General features: G+C 37.6%; 1 protein-coding gene across 5 annotated transcripts in view; it reads left to right on the top strand.

Moving 5' to 3' along the window:
* The window catches only part of CNOT2 (CCR4-NOT transcription complex subunit 2), a 93,608-nt gene that overhangs the window by 19,926 nt on the left and 52,677 nt on the right, over positions 1–21,005 (top strand). Inside the window, exon 2 of one of the 5 annotated variants that reach the window (XM_080630115.1) lies at positions 14,250–14,322. The exons of 3 other annotated variants lie outside the window; for them this stretch is intronic. The gene's annotated coding sequence lies outside the window, so the exon portion shown is untranslated. Of the gene's footprint in view, positions 1–14,249; positions 14,323–19,750; positions 19,821–21,005 lie in introns of those variants that run through there. One more of the 5 variants, XM_080630116.1, reaches the window with a different exon arrangement.

Raw genomic sequence — 21,005 nt, 5'->3', positions numbered from 1 at the left:
TTCACCATAGTTTGTTTCTACTGTAAACTGGTTAAGGCCTATCCAGTACTAACAAATACTCAGTGCAAAATTTTAGCTTTAGAGACTTACTGGTAATATGCAAAGGAAGGAAAAGTAGAAAAAACTTGTATCACATTAATTCTCATTGTCAATCTTTAATAATACTGTCAGCCCCATTTTCCCTATTTGTTGTTTGTGGTGTGTAAGTGGTACTGTCCAAGACCTTTGTTTGTTTGGTTTTTTTTTCCCCCCTTGTCTCACTTGTTCTTTAGGTTTTTGTCAGAAGTGAGTGAAAATGGATATAGGGTATGTCCCTTTTAACTCAAAGCAAACTCTGGGAGAGACATAATACTTAGTCATCTTTTAATCCAAGCATTAACTGTTTTGGGATTTTTTTTTTTTTTTTTTTTTCAAAATTTATTATAAGAATTTATTGAACTTTCCAAAAAATGATTTTGCATATTGATATTGTAACTTAAGAGGTATTCAGAAGTCCATATATATATGAGAACAGAGATTATACCAGCATTAGTTTTTTAACTGACTTGTTGTAGAAGGTTTTCAAATACTTTATTTTGTTATAGTATATTTATAGGAACAATTTTTAAAGGATGACAGGCCAGCAAATACGTAGCAAGAAAAAATTTAATATGAGGCAGCCTGGCGATGATACTATTGGGAAAACTTATTAAAAATGTTATATTTTTGTATTTAAATCCATGTAAATATCATTATCTCTAGCGCTGACTGTGGAGCATTTTTTGTTAATCTTTCATTATGCATACATATCTTTTAATCTTAATTACATATAGTCAGTCAAGAAGATCTCTGGATGCTAATTCCTAGAAGCTTAATTAATTTTAAATACTGTAGGAGAAGTGTTTAGCATACATAGTAATATTTGTAATACTGAAATTTGATGGAAAGCCTAAAGTGTTCTAATGTACCTTCGCTTAAAAGAATGAGTTTTGATATATTGTAAAATAATCACAGCAGTACTCTTTATAGCTCCATTTATAAAAGTGCCTATGTAATGACACATTTTTAATTACAAGATCCTCCTTGTGCTTTCAGATATACCTGTGCTTACTTTAGAAAAGGGGCTTTCCTTTTTTGTCTTTATTTTTTTTTCTTTTGCTGTCATCTGAATTTTACTAGTGCCTTCAGAACTGATGAGTGGCATTGCTGTTCCAGCCCATCAACAAATTAAGAGTGTGGAGTGGCATAGACAATACTGAAGCAATGATTTGACCCAAGGAATTCTTGCATTGTTGTCTGCAATAAGTCAAAAAAGAAAAGTTTGCCATCTAGCTCTTCCAGTTTAAGAAGCAAAAGGCTGAGTAATTTTCTTACTAGAAAACCAAGTGTTTATGAGAGAGGAAATGAATAAGCTTCGTGTTGTTCCTGGGTACTTTGATTTACCATTCAGGAAAAAAGAAGGGTTTTATAATTGAAGGCAAAATAACCTAGACACTGATCAGCTGGAAGGGTTGCACAGATTGGTTTACTGACAGTGCTGTTTGGCTCCTTCCTATGAAGGGAATATAAATTCTGGATGAGCCTTAGAAGGATTAATTGTAGCCATACTTTTACATGTTAAATGCAATTTAGATTTTTATAATTTTGCTAGATAATTATAGCTACTCTACAAAGACTGAAATGTTTTAAGTTGTCTGTTGCCCAGTGTGGAAATAAAGTAGTAAAATCCAAATTTTAATGTACCTGTCTAAAAGACAGTTATGGAGGTAAACATTCAGTTATGCTAGAATATGCTACGGTATTTAATGTGAAAAACAGATTTCTCTTGAAGCTCATTTGTGAAGGTTATGTTATTATTGCGGTGCTGGAGATCACAGGGCTCATCGTGTATTTTTCTCTTTGAAATTTTATTCCTTGCTGTCTGTTTAAAGCAAGAGGAGGGAAAATTGAAGGGGAAGGGAAAATATAAGGGAAAGGGGAAAAAAAAGGGGGGGGGGGGGAACTTTGTTTTCAGATCTTCATTTAGAATAAACTGAGCCCTGCTGGTGTTGGTAGGGTTCCCTGTGTGTAAAACCACTTGCATCTGGGGAGAGATTGCCTCCCATCCCACTAAACATAGCTTGACTTCAGACATAAGTTTCTGATTTGACTTCAGTAAGGCTAATTGTGTGTAGTGTTTCCACTTGAGGAGAAGGTTGTGTAAAAAAGGAGTAGTTGAAGGGGCACTGCTGATTGTTTTAAGTTGACATTTTGAATACTTTACCATGAGGCCTTTTTATTTGTTCAGGTACTTCCCCCCCCCCATCATTTGCTGATGTACTGTTTCCTACAGAAACTCTTGCTTGTCAGCAAAGGTGTCTTGCTAGTTTCTTCTCTTCCTCCTCTTTGTGCACCCTTTGCTGTCTGCTGGCTCTTCAGGGCAGGGTTGTTTCTGTGGTTTGTTGCTGTTAGATGCTGCAGTTGGTCTGGGTACGCAGGAGTGCATGAGCAGTACACAGCATTGATGGATGAACCAGGAAGTGCCAGCAAGAGTGAAACCAGTGATCTGCAAAGTGCTCTCAAGCTATATAAGCAAAAATACTAACAATACTTCAAGTAACTTTTGCTGGTGAGTCTGTGATTTATTTGCAAGCAGAGGTGACAAGTGCATAAACCACTGTTTCATAGTTTTAATAAAGTCTGCAAAGGGTCTTTATTGAAGTTATGTACTCTTGTCTCTCTAAGGAGTGTGTGTATATGAAGGGTGAAGGCATGACCTCATATCTGTTAAGTAGGACTGAATATTATAAAAATAAGTAGCTGTTTATCATGAACTGCACATTTATTTTGCCCTGTTAATGTTGATTCATTACTGTAAAATTGCTCTACTAGCAACCTAAAAATAAGGGCATTTTAGGATTATCTAATATCCACTTAAATAGCAGTGGATAAAATGCTTGAAACATTAGTAGGATATTGTAATGTGGTGCCAGGATAAGTGGAACGATTGGAGAAGAAAGGTACACCTGTGCCTGGGCTGTGTTTTTTGAGTAAAGTAAACAAAATAGCTCTGCATCAGTGCTTGACTGTGCTAGGCTAGCACAGGTGCATATTTGTAGCTCCATGTAAGCATAGGATGCTTGAATTAAAGAGAAGGAAACTTAGAGAAATCATAATCCATTAGATGAAATAGAACAAAATACAGTTTCAGTGTAGCAATTGATTCAGCTGCAATTATGTGTGCTAACCAACTTCAGACAAGAAATCAGGAGTAGTGCAGGTGTGCTCAGATGAGTGCTGTTGATTCGTGCTGAACTACCTGCATCCAGAGGCTGAAGTGTCATTGTCAAGATTGTCTCAGCTCCGTTTCCACAAATGCTGCCTAACGCTGCTTGTACTCTAAAGCTGGGGCTCTTGTTCTGCATTCAGTAGTTTGGGAAAATACGTTAATAACTAAATATTTCTCAAACTTCTTATTGAATGCAGTACTCCTTTAAGTATACTAACAAAAAAACCCCACCCAAAAAAAAAAACCCCACACACTTTTGCAGGTTTCTGACACGTGGGGTTTCTTTTACCTTTGAGTTATGAGCCATGTGTGCGTTCATCAGAGATCCTTGTGTGCACACAGCTACTCGAACTAGAGGTCTCTTCTGCTTTGTAAGTAGTATTTAGCTGGAGTATTCTTGGTGCCCTCCCCTGTTTGCTGACAACACTTTGCTATTTGTATTTTTCCCTGAGCTGCGCAGTTTTTCACTTGGAATTTCTGGCCTTTAAATCTACTCGCCCTACCTGTCATTGGTATCTGTGGTAGTGGCTTCGTGGTTTCTTCAGGCTTTGTGTGGGGTAGGGCAAAAAGATGGTCGCTAGGTGCAAAAGCTTCTGTTTACTTGTTTCTTAAAAAGCAGGTCAGATGAATGCCTACTAAGTTAACCTATCTGGGTATATACTCCAGTCTGTGGGTTTGTGTGATAAGTTAGTGGATCTCCATCTTCCTCACATCTTCTGAAAGTAATATAACTTTACAATACAGGTCTTCTGCCATCTTTGTCTTTCAGAGAGAGCATCATTCCCAGGTGCTAGTGGGACGAAGGCTTTACTTCTAGGATTTAACTGCAGGCACTGCAGTGTCCTGTGTACTGGAGACAGAAGAGGAGGGGAAGCATCCCACAGTCTCATGGATGTCTTGCAGTACCTGGGCTGTTCTTAACTGCTGGTGTGGCCAAAGCACAGCTGTGCTTTGCTGAGGACTTCAGCTTCCTTGGCTGTTGAAAAAGAAAGGTCTGAAGTTCCAGGCTTCTAGGAGGATATTTTTGGTACTGCCCTCCTTTCTGGTTGTCTTGACACAATCCAGAGAGGTTTTAAAGAATACAGGGACAGGTGTTCTAAGAAAGCCCAGGATTGGCGACAATATACCTGTGCTTTGCCAGTACACTTGAATCTCTTGTAGAGGATCTGACTTTTAATAAACCTGTGCTGGTTGGCCTGAAAACAGGTGATCTTTCATTTTGTCAGGGTTTCTAGCTGACAGTCCATTGAGCATGTTTTCTTTTGCCTCTTTATTTATTTATTTATTTTTGCCCCTCAGGGAAGGTGGCTTTTGCACTGCTTGGAGATCTTAGCTTCAGCTTCTCCTGTCACTGTTTAGACTTGCAGAAAAATACTATCAGAGTTGGAGGCTTCACAAGTGTTACCTACTGTGACCCATCTATATTCCCTCTGTTGCTGGGAACCTCTAGGTATCCCAGCAGGTTCATGTTGTCTGCTTTGTCTCCCCACCGGCAGTTTTCTTCCTCTAAATTAAAAAACCAAAACAAACCCATCAAACCATAAGAAACTCTGTCTCCTGTACTTGGTACTCTAACCACAAGTCTTACCAGTCACACTACTACTGTCCTACAGCTCATCACTGCCTTTACCTTTCTAGAGTCAGTGTGGACTTCCACTGTATAGTAGAGAAAGTTCCATTGTGCTGCAGAATGAAAGGATTTTACAGCCTGTTTTTCAAATATAAAAGAGGAGGAGAAAGATGGACTCATTTTAGACTTAAGCATTGATCTTCTCCCCTCCCTCTTGGCCAGTAAGGAAAGAAAATTAGTGAATCTTCTGATTTCAAGATACTGGAATGGAAATACAGAAGTGAGCATCAGAGGAAGTATCTATTTTTTTAGTGATGCAAATATACTAATATATCTGATTGATTGGCTTCTTTACCTACTAAGGTACGGTGATGTTTCCTTTGTCTTCATAATAATGAAATAGGGGTCTCAAGAGATTCAAGGAACTGTACTGTTGCCTTGACGGATTTTTTTTTTTTTTTTTTCTCAGTGGAAAACTAAACTTCAAGCCCAGCATCCAGAAATTTTGTTTACGTCCTGTCAGTTGGATGCATCTGACCGGGGTGATTCTGGAAGCAGTATCTGTGAAGGCTTTTCTGCCTTGGTGGATTCAGAACCATTCAGTCTTGGTCTATCCTACCACGCAGAGTAAAACCCTTAAGATTGTCCTCATAATGGGTTACTTCTTCCAATTTAAAGTTTATTTTGAATTAGTTTTATTTGATCTGAAGTGGGATGCACAGGGCTTGCAGTTTAGAGTTGCTTATCCCAGCGAAGCAAAAATGCCGTATCAGCCTTCTAGAGCTCTTCAGTGAAGCAGGGTAGATGACAAGTCACTGTCTTCGGTTGACAGTGTATATTGCTATAGTATAGCGATATGAAAAAGATACTGTGAAGTCACATGATATTTACCAGGACCACATCAGGGGTTGTGTTCGCCTTTGGTTTGTTTTCTGGAAGATGCAAGTACCTTAGCAAAAGTGGAGTTGCTTAATGGCTTTGAGTCTGAATGGGAGGCTTGGACCAGTGTGTTGGAGGTGGACATCTACAGATGGATCTCTGCTGGTTCTGTTATGAATTCGGCAAATAATTAATGAAGTATCAATTGTGTTAATTTTAGTGCTGCAGTGATATATGTTCGGATTTGCACACCTCTAGGATGCAGGAGGGTCAAATTTGACCTTTAGCACAGGAGGGGAAATTTGACTTGGACCAATGAGAAAGTTGGTCACCCTTTGAAGTATTATCCATGCTCCTGTTTGAACCTGCTTCTGCATCATGTTGGGAAACTGAAGGTGCTTTTCAGTTTCAATTTTCCAGCAGTAATGTCTTCCAGTTTTTACTCATTTAGTATTTCTTGAATTAAAATTTAGGATTAAAATAATGATCACCTGCAATAGATATTTTGAAATGTCCTTTACTGGGTAGGGGAATCACTGAAAAACAGCTCTATGGTTTGGATAGCTGTAATTTCCAGGTAATGGAACAAATCTGTGAGACCATAAAAGCATGTAGTGTCAACAGGAAATTGTGAAATTTCATTGGCATTGTAAACACTTACCTATACCAGCCCAAACCAGATAGTTACTTTTTTTTCTTTTTTTTTTTTTTCCCCCCAATTCCTTTTTGACCATATACCCCTTTGAAGTTCCTTTTTTCTGCATGTTTATTCTCATTTTGGGTTAATTCAGCACTGGAAATGGCTCACTATTGATAGAGTGATGACAGTTTAGCCGCTTTTGACACTTTTCCCTGAATACCACACTAAGATTGTTTTCTTGCTAGTATACTGTCCAGAGAGACTACTGGTCTTCTTTCTTACCACTGGTCACTGCAGGGAGCCTGTGTGACATCTGTGCAACATGGACCGAGTCAGTGTCTTTGGAATGCTGCAATTTTATGCATTTTTGTGGTGACACTTACTTGCCTTTTTTATCTGCTTAGAAGGTTTTGACAATGTGATATCTAACCAAATGAATGCTTCATTATTTTTAGTCATCTTTATTAAAAGTAAGTAGTGTTCCCATAGGATATTCACTCTTCAGATGAAGTCTTCAGTGTATATACTCATCCCAGGTACTGAGAAAGATACAGGTTTGTGCACAGATAAGAGATGTGGATTTTAAAGTTACATTGTCAGAGGTGCAAGATGAGGAGGATTTGAAAGTGAAAGATGAAAAGGAGTTGTCAAATCATACAGACTAATGAAGAAGTTTGAAAGGTGCAAGTTGAAAAATGTGACTGAAGGAGAATATTGTTAGCCAGAAACTGAATGTTTGCTTAGGTTTTATGACTTTGAATACCCTTGCATTACTCTTTTGTGGGTTTTTCAGGGTGAGGGGGATAAAAGAAAGCTTACATTATAGGAGTCTTATATTTGGTTTTGTTGATGATATTTTTTTTAATTGATAAGTGCTGCCAGTTCTTAAAGCTTTTGAATTCTGTAGTCAGCAGGGAGACTTTTAGTAAGATATACACGTGCACATATATTTGTGTGTGTATGTGTATATATCTTGATATATGCATTATTAGGCCAATGGCCTTTAACTTTGGTGAAATGAAAATCTTTGTTCTGCTAGGATTGTTAGGTCATTTGCATGATGCAAGTGAACAAGAATGTGGTTGTGATGTGCCAAGTAGAGAAGTTTATTTTTTATTTTTTTTTTTTTTGTCAAGTAAACTGGACAGGAAAGTGTTCAGAAATGTGAATATGTTAGAATGATCTCTGCATTAATATGTTAAAGCTATTAGTTAAACTTGCCTGCATTATTTTTCTTCATAATAATCAGAGGGTCACTTTTTCTGAATGGAAACTTTTTATTGTATTTTGAGCTTTTATATGAAAAGAAAGGTAATATTTTTGTTCTCAGTTCCTGAAGTGGTTAGAGGGGAAACTGATGCTAGAACATGCTTCAAGTATTTCCTGCTTCATTTTACCTGGATAGGAGGAAGATTTAGAAGCCTGACTCAGTATTTCTGTGTGTCTGTACTTACCAAGTGTGACAATCAGGTCACTTAGGTGAACTTGTCCGCAAAATAGCGGTGTTCTGCTTTGATAGCTGTCTGCCACTCAAGTTTGTAGCAGTAGTGTCTGTGGTAAAAGATAATTCAAGATTATGGGTCCTTTGTGTTTAATGTTTGTTTTCTGTTAACTACCTTTTGTGTAGTTGTTTTGTGCTCCTGCCAAAGTTCTGCATATTTGAGCAGTCTGTAAATAATTTTGGATTCGTTTAAGTGCAGCTCACTGGGGCCTGTTCTACTTCAGGCTTCAAGTGCTGAGGCCTGAGATGCTAATGGCAATTTAGAGCTGTCTTAGATGAATGTAAGGTGCAGTGGAAATAGAGTATGTTGAAGCATAAGTAAATGAGTTGCAGATAATTACACTATATGGTAAACTTTGTTTTAATTTATTGTGCATGGTTAATTGTCATTCATTTTAGATGGTGGTTGCAGTTCTGTGTGACAAAAAAAAAAAGGATATACTTTTTAGCATGAGCCATTAGAATTCTGATGTGACAAATTTAGGATTATTGGCTTTGTTCCAATTGGTGAGATCAGAGGAAATGTAAAGTATAATCAGCTAGATGCAGTGAGTAGGTTTGCCTTGCTTATATTTAATTACTAACAAGTTCAAAACTTGGTTCACCTACTTCTTCAGGCTCCCTTTATAGTCAGTGGATAGAGGTCACTCCAGGAGTGATTCCTCCACTGCTACTTCTCTTGACTGACTATAAAGTGAACCGAAGTGTTGCTTTTGAAAGCAGGATTCTTCACGCAGCTGTCTGTTTCTGATTTGTGCTGCAGATTTGCTTGGTTTGGTGGAACATACAAAAAGGCCTCATTACCTGAAGAAACTTTTTAATTTATGTGTTACTGTGGACAGGAGGAGGGAGTTATATATGAAACAAATAAAAAATAAATCTCTTAACAGTTTGCTCCCGAAGATGACTTAAAGTGGTTGGGATTAGGATCACTGATCAGCTGAAGGTTTCACAAGTAATGTAAAGTCAAAGCAGTTACAAGCATGTTTGAATTTGAAGGGAGATGCTGAAATAAATCTGATTTTTCAACTGTAGCAACAGCAGCTGCAAGTTGGGAATAATGAAATTGCCCATCAGTCAAGACAATGAGTATAAGACTAATTAATATGAGACTACAGAGAAAGTATCTTTCAAAGTAATTTTTCTACAGGGAAAAATGCAGGCAACCTTCTCCAGTATTCAGAATGCAAATATTAAACTGATTTGTCATGAATAGAAGCAGACTGTATTATCTGAGCTTAGCATAGAGGAAATGTTACACAAAATGACGTGCATATTTTACTTTGTTTTAATATAAGCTCTGTTTTGTCATTTTTACTGGGATTTGTGTATTATAGAATAAAATCTTCCCAATAGTCACATTCTTTCAGTTGTCCTTACTCTGTATGTGACCTAAGGTCTTAACATCAGAGGCATCTTTGTTTTAGCTTTGTATTAATCTGTGTTTGAAGTTTCGAATCCTTGAAGTAGTATTTACCAATTTTCCTGGCCCTTAAACATGTTCGGGGGTTTTTTTCCCAGTAGGATTGGTTTGTATGGAGATAGTTGTCCAAGCTGTGTTGTCTGCAATTTGAAGTGGGACAGGATCTATATGGATACTGCTTAGTATTTCTGAAAATCAAAGGCAGAGTTACTTGCTGTTACTTATATTTCTGTGACCTTTACTCTGTGTCTAGCCTTCTTTTAAAATAAGGTAGCTCTTAGGGTGTGTCACCTTTATGTTTGGTTTTGGTTGGATTTTGGTTTTTTTCAGTTAAACTTTTTAAGTACCTAGCAATGTTATTTCTCAGTTTGTTAGAATGGAGGATCAGTTATTTGGTTGAGGATTTGGAAAACCTAAACCTGTGCTATAGATTGAATTTGACTTGGGTATTACTCTTGAAGCTTAATCCGAAAGAGATTTAGTATAAAACTAAACTGTTGAGGCAATCCAGCATCCTCCTGTGGTGGAGCAGAAGATCTGAGTAGATACTGTGTATTTTAAGAAGAGCGTTTGGCACATACTGATATGGTCTACATAAATAAGCTAAGGAGGTATGTCTTAGACTGAAGATACCACAAGTTGTCTGGAAGACTGTAATGTATGTCACTGTGAAAGTGTAGGTTTCATAAGCATTTTCTTGAGCCTGGTACTTGTTGATATTTTCCTGAGTTGTTGGATGATAAAATCGGAAGCAAATGTACCCATTTTTGCCTAAAATGGCAAATACAGAAATGACAAACAGTACAAATTTATAGCTAGGAGTAGTGATTAATTAGCAGGGAATGATGTAGTGCTTGTAGTGAGTAATTAGCCATTCAGACTGGCAATACATTGTTGAAGGAGAGATGGAAGCAGACCAGGATTTGTATGCAAGAGTGCCTTTGTCCAAATTGTAGTGAAATGCTGTTGCTGTGTTCAAAGATGTTAGGACCTCACATGGCATACTGTACTTACAGAAGTATATTAACTGTTAAAAGGACTAAAAAGGAACATGGGTCTAGTAAAGATGAACTGGAAGAGCAGAGAGGAACTGGAGCAGCTCTCTGCTTGGAACAAGTACAGTACCGTGCCTCACAAGTGCAAAAGGAGAGGGGGAAGAAAAGCTGTTCTTTGCCCTCTGGGGAAGGGGTAAGATCATCATAATGTTTGTGTAAAAGGGTTTTTAGGAGGTCAAGGGAATTTTGGTAAGTATGGTCAGCTCTGAGATGGGTTCCTCAATGCAGTTGTGTAAGGTCTGTCATGGGTCCAAGAGCCAGTAATGGTGTTGGGCTCTGCCTTCTACTTATGTAAAAAAGTCAGCAGGAGCCAGAAGCTACCATGCAGGACATGGCAGCAGATGCTAGCCTCTCTTGAGTATGAGATACCTCTTTGCTAGGGAGAGGAGGGCCATGAGGATGATCAGGGGACTGAAGCACCTCCCATATGAAGATAGGTGATAAAGTTGAGGCTGTTCAGCCTGGAGAAGAGGAGGCTGCGTGGAGACCTCATAGCAGCCTTCCAGTATCTGAAGGGGGGCTACAAGGATGCTGGGGAGAGACTTTTCATTAGGGATTGTAGTGACAGGACAAGGGGTAACGGGTTAAAAAACAGGGGAAGTTTAGATTGGATATAAGGAACAAGTTCTTTACTGTAAGGGTGGTGAGCCACTGGAATGGGTTGCCCAGGGAAGCTGTGAATGCTCCATCCATGGCAGTGTTCAAGGCCAGGTTGGATAGAGCCATGGGTGACATGGTTTAGTGAGAGGTGTCCCTGCCCATGGCAGGGGGGCTGGAACTAGATGATCTTAAGGTCCTTTCCAACCCTAACTATTCTATGATTCTAATTTCCTATTTCCTGCAAAAATTTTAATCAACAAATTAGCATCTAATTTGGAAAAGAAGAATACAGCTTGATGTGCAGCCTTTGGGCCAAAGAATTCTCATTTCCCATAAAATGTGGATAACAAAAGCTCTGTAATGAGATGGAATTACAGTGATTTTAATCAGCGTAGAGTTTGTGCGTATATATGAAATAGGCTAATATTTGTATTGGCATGTTGTCTTCTTCATTTAACATTATATACATATGTAATAAAATGATGAAGATTGGCATTTTCTCTTTCAAAATGCATTTATTTTGAATTTGCTTTCAAATTGGAAATAAATAAATTGGAAATCAATAACTTTCTCAAGTCATATTTTGGTATTCATGTAAGGTCCCACTTGCTTTATCCCTGTCCCTGGGATGACAAGGCTAGAGTGTTGTGGAATCTCATCAGTGCTGTTTTAATTTGTGTGATAATGATCGCATTTTAATGGAATGAGATGTCTTCTGTTGGAACTGAACTTCTTGCTTTGGTGTAGGTGGTTGATGCTGTAAAAACACTAGGCGGAGGAGCTGAAATCCAGCTACTTCTGTGGCACTGCCTAGAGAGGCTTTGCAACCCAAGTCCTTTTCCTTCTTACAAGGGAAAGGGACAATCTAGTTCTGTGTTGAAATTTTGATACTTACTTAGTGATTATATCCTAAAACCAGTTACTTATGCTGTGACTAGCTTTTTAATATCCAGGAAAAGAATGTAACCCTTTCTCTGTAATTTCTGTTATGATTTTACTATATTTGCATGTCAAATACGGTGCTTGCTCCCACCAATAGGTTTATAAGACTGAATGAAAGAGCTGTTTCTCGTGTAGGAAGTCTGAATTTAATGAAATAAAAACTTAATGAAGTCTGAAGATTACACTGTTAGAAGAAATACTTCATATTGTCAAGTGTACAGATGCTGGAACTGAAATCATAACATTTTAAAGACAAGTAAAGAAGGCAGCATTATGGAGTGTGGAGTAGTGCAGTCTGATTTTAGAATCTACCTGGGACTTTTGGAAACTCTGAACTAGTCTTCTGCTATTTATAGCAGAACTGTCTACTGCTATTTGAACTCTCTAAGGATTTAGTCCTTTCTCAGGCGGAAAGGATCAGTATGCCTGTAAGAATTCAGTGATATAATTTGTATTTTTACAACAAATGTAGTTCTTACAGCAATCCCTTCCTCAGAAAAGAAACTTGTGGGGTTTTCACAGTGTTTGGTACTACTTCCATTCTGTCAGGTGAAGAACCAGCTGTCAGACACATCCTTACACCTAGCAGTGCCAAGTCCCACTCCCGTTCGGCGGTGCTACTGCTCTTTATAGTGCTGGCAAAGACAGTGTCTTTGGATCATCTGGTATAAGCACTTGGCTTGAGAGGCCAGGTCCCTTTGCAGAACCATGGGTATCTGAAACTTTCTGCTGACTTTATTGGTGGTTTTATATTGACTTTACAACACTTTGTAAGTGGAAGGAGGAAGACAGCAGCTTGCCTGCTGTCCTACCGTTTATTTGCAGGATGTGATGAAGCTGGGTGTGTGCTAAGGTGGTGTAGCAGTGCAAGAGACAACAGAATCTCCTGCTTTGCTTCCTCCCAGTGGCAGACTGGGGGTTTTGCCCCCCTGGCACTGGCAGCCACACTTGAGTTACTCGGGACGACAGCACTAACTGCTGTGGGCCTGGGCAACTTGGTTGCTTTCTTCAGGCACTCAAGGCCATGGTTAGTGGTAGCCATTTTGAATAGGTTCCCTAGTCAGTCTGCTTCGGTGATATTTTCAGTGGAGTGTTGTGTTGGTATTCAAGTTTTATTGGGATTAGCAGAAAGTAAATTACCCACAGTTAAAAATAATTTGGGGGGCATTTGTGATTTGTTTAAAGCTGAATAAAAAGTTTTGCAGAATAAGTGTATACAAATTCTTTAGCAAATCTACTTTGAAATTTTGCTGCTCTTTGAAGTAAAGAACCTTAGGAAAGTATTGTGAGAAAGGACAGCGTGAAACACAACCATTTGTGCTGTGCCTATTCTAGGCATACTCTCAATAGTGTGAATGTGCTTGTTGGCTTTCTGGTCAAAAAAAATTACAACTTCATAGTTATGTGCAACAGCTGATTCCTTCACTAGTTTAGGGTCCTAGCCTACTACTCTGTGTTAAGACTCTGGTGATGTATTTTTTCACCAATGTTATTGTTCATTTCCTGTACCAGTTACAGCCAGAACACACTGATTCTGAAGGACCTGAAGGGTCAGAAATTTGCTTTTGCATTTGTTTTTTTTTTTTGTTTAGTTTTCCCATTAGTTTTTTTCAGTGAACCAGGATTTCTGTCAGGAATGATTTTTGTTTCCTTCTTTCTCCTTTGGCTTTGGAAACACGGATTCTGTGCTTCCAGCTTCTGGTTTTGTTTTTCCAGTCATCTTTGAAAAGTCTTGGGGCATGAATTTGGGCTTGTTCCCCTGTTGTCCCAAGGGTGGTTTGGAAGCATTTCTGTCTGTCTTGTAAGAAGACAAAGTTCCCTTTAAGCTGTACAGTAGGAAGAGTCTTCTGGTATTCAAGTTTTATTGGGTTTAGCAGAGAGTAAATTACCCACAGTTAAAAATAATTTGGGGGGCATTTGTGATTTCTATGTGGTTTTCTTATGAGACTAATTCTAGATTATTTTTAGCATAACTTGTCTTTACAGGATCAAAGCATCTGTGCCTTTCTGTTTGGATAGAGGAGCTGTAGATACGTTAGATCTCTGTAGCCTTTTAGTTCAAGTTGTGAGCACCTTTTACTGGGGGAAAGAGGTTACTGCTGGTTCATCTTTTTCCTAAGTCTCCAAACCAGTATTAATTTTGGGTTTTGAAATTTTGACAGTTAATGACTCTTGTTTTAGTTTGTGTGTGATTATTGCTTCTTACTGCATTTACTTTTGCTCTAAAACTAATGAGAAGCTTCATATTTTAAGTTTATTCTTACATAATTTTCAGTGCACAAGGTTTTGAAATGCGTTTTTTTTCCTGTTTATGGAACAGTAAGAATTGTAAGAAGCTTGAAAGATGACTATATTTTTACTAATAATGTTTTATTAATTACTTCATTTACAGGAAGTGGTCATCGGTCAAAATTTGCTTACCTCAGCAGAGACAAAAAATTAATGGGCAAAAGTACAGTGTGTAGGTAGGTAGCTATTTTCGGTGCACTTAAGGTTCTTCGAGAAGAACCTTATTTTAAGGGAGTGGGGATAGCTATTGAAATGTAAAATTTTGCTCTTTAAAGTATTCAGGCAATAGATTCAACGGTCAGATATTGCAGGAACTGTGTTTGAAGTATATTAATGTGCTCCCTTCTTTCATGAGATTTTTATTAAAAAGTGCCTTGGAATGATGCATATGTGCATTTGTGTGGTACAGAAAAATTGAACAAATATACTTATTTTAAAATGTACTTTAAAAAATTTAGCTTTTTTTTTTGTCTGTAAGATTTGTAATTGAAGTGTTCTTGATAGTTCTCCTAGATTTGAACGTAACTTCCCTAACATAAATTAGAAAGGGGTTGGGCATGGGCATTTTTATTTTGTTGACTGTTGGTGTTTCAGTGCCTTGAAGTGTAGTGCAGTAATTGTTACACCTCAGTATATTATTTTCTTTTATAGTTTTCTGTAATCATAATGAAAGTTAGTCAAGGTTCCAGGATTCTAACTTTGCAGCAGTAGTACCATACAATGAGTGGGTGTGTTCTGCATTTTGGCATGTGAATACCAATTGCATTTTATTTATCCGCTTAAAAAAATAAAATAAATTCTTTTTCATTTTAACATAGTCTGTTCTGCAAATAAATCTTGGAGATTTTTTTAATCCCTAGTGTTCCTTCAGCTCAAATGGCAAAAGACTAAAGAAATTCCCCCAAACCGCTTGGTTTTGTTCATACAAAAAAGTATGTTATTAATAATTATATAGGATAATTCAGGATGGCATTACATTTAATTCAATAAAATTACCTTTGAAGTGGAAAGTTCAATTTCAGGACCATTTTTATTTATCTTTAAATCACTAGTGTAAAAACTTGGTGGCTTTGGTTTTTATTGCAAGTCCCAAACCGTGGCTCTGTGTAATGTAGCCAGTCTTTATATTTATGGCCTAAAAGTAGAATAGGAAGGAGGTGACATTTCTAAATGGGGTATTACGCCATTTTGGAAGCAAAATTTGTTAAATTCCCATGAGTTAGGAAGGAATTTCAGCCAACTGCAGGCTGGGGGTAATCGAACCTACAGGTTACTGGAAAAGAAAAAAGTGAATGTGATAAGGAGACATGAAGTTAAAAACATATGAGTTAACTTTGGGGTTTTGCCAAATGGCATGTTAAAGTAGCATGGACACGTTCCCAGGAACATGTCATGACATGCTTAAGAGTCATTAAAATAAGATGAGCGGAAGAGTCAGTAAGCCTCAAGAATAGCTTGCATTTGTGATTACTGTTTTACATTTTGGCAATATGTGTTTGAATTTAATGATACGCTGTGGAAAGTCCCAGAAGTAATCTTGACCAGTTTTTCCTTTCATTCGTTATGTAGTTTGTTATGCTTAGTTAGGCTTCAGTTTGAGGATTTAAATGGGAATTTGAACTTTGCTCCTATGTGCTTCTAGCTCTTGTTCCAGAATCCCAGACTAGTTGGGAAAAAGTTATGCTTGGCACAGGTTAGTTTCTTGTTCCTCGGAATAATTTATCAGTGTGTTGCTTTTGCTTCCAAAGTAGTCTTCAGACTGTTTTGGCTTTCCTAGAGCAAGGTTGGGCAAGTAGTTTACCATTAGAGAGCGTACCTTTTCACAAAGTTTCTGAGAATGGTTTTTGTGGCAAAGTACGCTTCCCATGTAGTGCTTAAAAGAAGCTGAGATCTGAGCAGCCTGTACTGTGAAATACAGTTCCCTACACAGGAGAAGGCTCAGTTTTGAGAGCCAACGTTTAAAGTGCAGCAATGGAGTATGCAGACTGGTTAACTGGGAGTTCGAGAAGTTGCAGTTCAGATATCCTTGGTATCAGAAAGACAAAAGCTGTCCTTATGTGATTGCTGTAATAAGGAAGGCAGGTGACTGTTCTTGTTTGAATTTGTTTATTCTGAACCAGGCAGTAGGGTCACTTGTTAAAGCCAGAAATCCTTGAGATGGATGTGGACACCAGGGTCTGAGGAGTAAGGATGGATATAGCTTGAGCACTCCTGGACATGTGATTCAGGAGTGGCAGTGCCGCCCTGCTTATTTAAATTTGGATTAGATCTGACTGTTCATGAAGCAGTACCAGACAGACCTGTTTTGAAATACTGGATTCACAGATGAAAAGTCATTAATTTATTGAGAGTAATCTACAGCTCTGTTCTTTTTGAAGTATTAAAATGGGTTTGTCTTGTAAAATAAAGCTGCTCTGGTTGTGCTTTCTCTCTGTTGTCTTTGTTTTCCAATCTCTAGCACTTTTGATACCAAGAAATTTTACAGAAACCCCTCACAGATGACTATATCTAATGTATGTTTTGTTTCCCTTAGAAGCAGGTATTTCGGAACAGAACTTGGAACAGAGGGATGCTTCTGTGAGAATGTTTTCAGATGTGGATTTTTGTTTGTATTAAATCCTTGAGGACAGATTTGTTGCTTTGTGAACAAGAATGAAGTAGTCGTGTTTCAGAGACCCTGAGTCAGAGAATGTGTCAGTCCCTATGAGCATATATGACAGGAGGTAACAAACTGTAAAATTATACTCTAAAAAGTATAAGCCCAATTATAAGAGTAGTCTTCAGAAAGAAACTGGAGAATCCTTGTAGAGAACAGCACCCATGCTCTGCTCTTATGAGAGGAAATCAGGAAGTGTCAATGTAGAGAAAAAAGAGAAGAAATGTTAGAAGTCACTGAATTCCCATAGGGACTCCTGTCTTTCTCCTTATTAGGCTAAGCCCCAGCTTTTCTTCCTTAGAAATTTGTTGGATCACTGTAAATGATGCAGAGTCAAAATACTTTTTCCTCTGAAATTTATTGGAATTGGGGTAAGAAAGCAAGCCGTTGAACTAGGAAAAAAATAATAAAAGAAGGAAAGTAGAACTTAACCAAGGATGCACCTTCTACCCAGAAAGTAAGAAGCCTAAACAGTTTCACTTCAGTCTTTCATCAATTAATTGGACTGTAAACTTCATAGGAATTCCAGAAACATGAATACACAGAGGATGCAGAGAATACTTTCAAAGTTCACAGAGTGGTAGTATACTGGAAATCTTCATAGAATTTCTTAATTCTTAAATAACCTGAAACATAAAAACTTTTAAGTCCTTTTTTGAGGACTTACCTTTTAAAAGAGATGTATAGCTCCTCAGTTTTATCTGCTTAACTGGGGCTTATGGGTGCCCAAAACATGTGTCTATGAATTTAATGTAGAGGTTAGAAAATTTATCTTTATTTAAAAATGAAAAAAGAGCTCTTCAAATCATGCATATTTTCTCTGTATGTGTTTCTTGGCTTGCTGCAGATTATTTTCCTTTAGTGCTGTTTTCTCATTGAACTCTTATTGTAGTACCTGAAGAATAAATTAACAGGCGTTGGTTAATTGTTTGGGTTTTTGTTTTTTTTTTCAACTGAAATTTTAAGACTGGGGTTTAACACTTGATGCGACATGAGAAGCATGAAGGTTAAGATATTTTAGGATCCTTGAGTTTATTGGATTTTGTTGTTCTTTCCCAATGAAAATGCATTTGAGCAGATAAAGGAAAACAGCGCATGCAGGTGCTATGTGGTAATCGCACCCTGTGGAGTGAAAGTGGGGGGTCATTTATGTGGTTACCACCCTTGGCTGTGTTCTTAGTCCTGTCGTGGAGGTGGTTGTACCTGCTGTAGGAATGGTTGGACAGGGTATGTAGTTTATACTGAAATGTGCATAGGATTTGCTATCAGGAGTAAACTGGTGGTTCCTACCTGTGTTATGCAGCTTGTCAGCAGCCCCTGGGGAGTGGGTGTGTTGGAAAAATTTAGGGTGGCAGTTGTATCGGCCACCCTGGTTCAATCCACCATTGCATGTGATGAGTTACATGTTATGCTTCTTTAATAGTGTTGTCCATCATACAATTCATCCCCATCATAAAATGAATTTGGACAACTGGGTTCTTGCCTTTCTTTATTTCCTAGTACCTTGATCTTCAGATACAATTTCTTGGCTGTTAAGATACAGTAAATTGAGGCTATGGCTGTTGCCTTGTTTTATCCCTGTGGTGTGGTGTAACCATGTAGCAAAGCTGGAGCAAGGAACCAGCTGGCTTAAAGTTTTAACAAGCTGAGCAAGAGCAGGACTTAGTTGCTGTGAAACTTTAAGCCTTGTAAAAATCCTGCTCAGTAATGATTCACACTATAGTGAATTTATCTTTCTGTGCAGCCCCTTAATGTGAGAATTGTCCAATGAATGTGTAGAAGGCTTCTCTTTGTCACTTCAAAATGAAAAAAAAAATCCTTGTTTTTTGAAGATAAATCCTGTGCAGAACTAGAAAAACATACTTGTCTGTGTACCTAAGTTTTGGAAGTCATGAGTTGTGTGCAGTGCTGCTCTATGGGCTGTTTATGCACACTTCCCTCGGGGAACGTGTTTTTTTGTAGCAATAAGCATTTTGATAAATTCCCTTTTAAAAGAGGGAAGGGTTAACAGAAGTGGTAAAGAACACATTTATTTAACAGTGCAGTAAAAAAAGCTTATGGTACCACAGAGATTGAGAAAACATTTTTTTTTGCTTTTTAAATGTCAGTAAGTGGAGATCAAATGCAAAGAATACTTCAGTATTTGTAAATACTTTTGCCACTTGTAGTGTTAGAGGGCTAATTATGGTACACTTCCTGTCATTGAAAGAGAGCTGCACTATGTGGGTTATGTTTTGTTTAAGAATAGTTACAAATTTATATAATGTGTAACTGCCTCCAGTTATCTAGTATATAGGTTGATGATGAAGTGTATCACCCTTCATATTCTCACCATCCTCATGCTCAGAGAAAGGCATCTCTGTGCCTTCAGAGTGTGCATTTGGATTTCAAAAATGTGGTAAAGAGATTAGTGTTTCTCTATCTTCCTGAACAAGATTAATGCTGGAACAATGTGTCTTTTTAAAAGCAAAATTTTTTGAGTCCTGCTTCAAGATTGTGCAGGGTGGGAGAGGGCGGAGAAGGGATTGTATCACTTGAGAAGCAAGAACTTGGCTGACCTTGAGAAGACTTGAAAGAATTTGGCATCAGATTGTGGTGTAATGATTTAAATCTATGTATTTTCCCCATCTGCAATACTGGTAAAATGGGTTGAGACTAAAATTGATTTGAGTGGTTTGCTATTGCAACTCTAGATAAAAGCGTTGTAATGCTGCTGGTCAGGGTAACTTCAATCTTATGAAATCAGCTGTAGGAAAAGAGAAAACAGAAGTTGAAGTCTTGCATTTTTAAGTACTTCACCAACTACAACACTTTCATTGTGAGCAAGATTACATATATTAGCTGAAGATTGAGCACGTTTTCAGTGAAAATACTCTTTTGGGGTTTTTTAATGAGAACAGAATAATGGGAAGTAATGCCCTGTTGTTTGTTTTACCAGGCTGTTGAGGCACTAAAAATTGACATCCTGTCTTGGAGCTCTAAAAACATGCGACTGTTTTCTGAGAAACTGTGAGGAAGGTATGAGATGGAGGGGACCATCCCATGTCTGGGAGTTGGGCCAGGTCTAAGCAACACTTGCAGTCTGAGCTTAGACTGCCAATTTGAGGTAGCTCTATTTTAAAATGTTGTGGTGTAATGTCTGGCACTTCAAAGAGTAATTGCTTTAAAATGAAAAATGACTGGTTATTTCAGTTTCTGATATTTGAACAAAGTTTGCAGTATATATTGAGCCAAAGTTTTACAATATGGGAATCTGACTGAAGCCCACCTGCTTAAATGAGAGTTCACAGCTAAATTAATTCATTTTTTGACAACCTTAATGGAGAACAGAATGATTGAAGAGGTTTAAATTAGATGTGAGGAAGATTAGTACAGTGGAAAGGCATGGTGGATCCATTTACTGCTTTCCTAATTCTACTTGGTGGTTGTATTTGTGATAGCATAGTAGGGATCTCAGAGTTTGCAATTTATGTTTTCCTGTGTGGAATAATTTCTAACTCTAAGAATTCTTTAGGATCACTTAACACTTAAATAATAAAAAAATAATGAAGAATTGCAGTTCAGCATTTTAAAATTTTAAATAATTCTGGTACTTTTTCAGTACCTTTAAAAAAAATTAGTAACAGGTTGTTTTTTTTTTTTTTCTGAATGAAGATTGGTTGTGTCCTTGTTCTTTAGATATAATGTAAAAACATCAAAGTTGTTTTGTCATACTTTATGGCTGAATCCGGTATAGCTGTAATCACAACATAGCCTGGCTGCATAGTCAGAAGGTTACAAAAACCAGGCTGTGGAATATTTTGAGAAACATGCTTCCTAAAGTGTCTTAAGGCTTTCATTTAAAAAAAAATAATAGTAACAGAAGGATAGAAGTACTTTAATTTTAACTTTGCATTTGCCTTGAAGAGTTGCAGACTCTCAAGTATGTTTTAGGGAGGACACACTAAAAAGCTATACATGAACTTAACTTTGTCTGTGCTCTTGGGAAATATTTCTGCTTTTGCAGAATGTACCATTAGTCTGGAGAAGGAGAGTCACTGAGATGCAGGTATGCTGCCAGGAAGTTGTGGCAGCTCGTAAATATTTCTTTCTCTTCAAGGATTCAATATATTAAACATACTTGATATTTTGAATTTTCTAGTTGTATTTTAAGGTAAGACAAGATGTCTGATGTTCTGTGTGTGCAGAAGGAATTTTTTTGGC

This window comes from Psittacula echo (genome assembly GCF_963264785.1).
Source record: "Psittacula echo genome assembly, chromosome: 1".
NCBI lineage: Eukaryota > Metazoa > Chordata > Aves > Psittaciformes > Psittacidae > Psittacula > Psittacula echo.
This window is presented reverse-complemented; position numbering and strand designations above follow the sequence as displayed.